The sequence below is a fragment of the Babylonia areolata genome, chromosome 34 (genome assembly GCF_041734735.1).
Source record: "Babylonia areolata isolate BAREFJ2019XMU chromosome 34, ASM4173473v1, whole genome shotgun sequence".
Lineage (NCBI taxonomy): Eukaryota > Metazoa > Mollusca > Gastropoda > Neogastropoda > Buccinidae > Babylonia > Babylonia areolata.
Genome location: NC_134909.1, coordinates 15102553 through 15104634, shown reverse-complemented (window position 1 = coordinate 15104634; position 2082 = coordinate 15102553).

The window sequence follows — 2082 nt, the reverse complement described above, 5'->3', positions numbered from 1 at the left end:
AAAAAAAAAAAAAGAGGTGTGTTTTTTTTTTTTTTTTTTTTTTTTTTTTTTTAATTATTTTTTTTTTAAGTGTTTTTTTCTGATTTGTCTTCAGGACAACGGAAAATCATCTTGGAACTATTAGACCTGAACTGTCCTTGGCAGGGCATGTAGAAATAAAGAGGGTTTTTTTTTTCTTAACTGTTTTCAGGACAATAAAAAATCCTCTTGGAACTATTAGCCCAGAACTGTCTTTGGTAGGGCAAGTAGAAATTTTTTTTTTTTTTTTTTTTTTTAACTTTTTTTTTCATATTTGTCTTCAGGACAACGAAAAATTATCATAGAACTATTAGCCCTGAACTGTCCTTGGTAGGGAAAGTAGAAATAAAGAGGGTTGGTTTTTTTTTTTTGTAACTGTTTTCAGGGCAACAAAAAATCCTCTTGGAACTATTAGCCCTGAACCGTCGTGGATGGAGAGGAAAGCAGTTTTACCAACGTCTAGGGAGTGTTGTGTGCATGTCACTCTTAGATCCTGTGTGCAGTTTCAGTGTTACCTGCCTTGATATCACAGATGTGCTCATTTCTCCCCCACATTTGGAATGACAAAAACAGGAATCGTCCCTTTTTTTTTTTTTTTTTGAGACTGGATTTTGTTAGTGTGTGTGTGTGTGTGAAAGAGAGTGTGTGTTTGTGTCTGTGTAGGATTTGGAAAAAGTTAAGCTGTTCAATTTCTTGTCCTGGATTTTTTTTTTTTTTTTTTTTTTTTAACAAGATATTTTTGAAATGGGAACATTAGGATTTTTCACATGGATGTGTATTGAGGGCTAGCAGAGAGATGGGTATTGAGAATGTGATACTGTGTAAATTTGTAACCTGGTAGGTGAACAGCAAGAAGATGAGGAACCAAAGATTGATCCTTTGGGGGCGGGGGGGGCAGGGGGGGGGGGGTTGTCAGTGGAATTGGAACAGACACTTTGGGGTGTCAGTCACTGGTCAGGGCTTTAGGAGAGAACAGAATCAACTGAACTGTACTCAGATGTACATTGTTTGATCGATCGTACTGTTTCTTTTGTGTCCTCCAGCTCTGTGTGTTTTTGTGTTTGTGTGTGTGTGTGTGTATATATATATTTATTTATATATACACACACACACACACACACACACACATACATAGAAATACCTGGGGAGATTTTGGGCACTTTTTTTTTTTTATAATTTTTTTTCAGTTTTTGTCTTTTTCATTTATTTTTTTTCTTTGACTATTTGACTACTTCCCTCTTCTCTTCTCCCCCCCCCCCCCCCCCCCCCCATCCTCCACCCAACACTTGCCAGTCACGTGGAAACGTGTTGCCAAAAGAGAGTGTGTGTGTGTGTGAATGAGTGGTGGGTGACCTTTGGTGTCCCCGTGTCCCAGAAACTTTGTGGCGCAGTGCTTGTGGGTTTCTGTTGATTCTGTTGTTGTTTTTGAATGACTTACGGTTTGTGCCCTTGTTTTGTTGTTCTTCTTGTGCGATACAGAATTGTAAATGGGTGTGTGCGTGAGTAGTTTAACGTCATTTCCATTGTGATAAAGACTACTTGTAAACTCTGACGACCAGAAACGGTGCATTCTCAGTGTGAGCACAGGATAAAGTTTGCTTAATGCTGATAATGTAGCAGTTTTTCGGGTTGGAAACATCCACACCTTTTGTGAAGGATGTAAGTCATGATAACCTGTATTCATTGTCGATTTTAAGTTATTGCCATGGCTGGTTTTTCCCTTTCTTTTTGCACCAAAATGAACAGTCATTTGCCAAGTCCATGAAATGTGCAAAGTGTTGACCTAATTTGCAAATTTTCTGTTGCATGATTTGGGCCAGATCTGTGCTAGAATGAACGAAAGACAGAATTTGTCTTTTTTCTGTGTGTATGAATTTGACTGTATGTAAAATAGATTATATGGATGTGTGTAAATTAGTACATGTTTGAAACAGATTATATACTTGTGCATCACATGTAATGTTTTTTGTTTGTTTATGGCCAGAAATCTCTGTGAGAGAGAGAGAGAGAGAGAGAGAAACTTTGCCAAGTTTGAATAATGATATAATGTTGATAAGAAGGGGA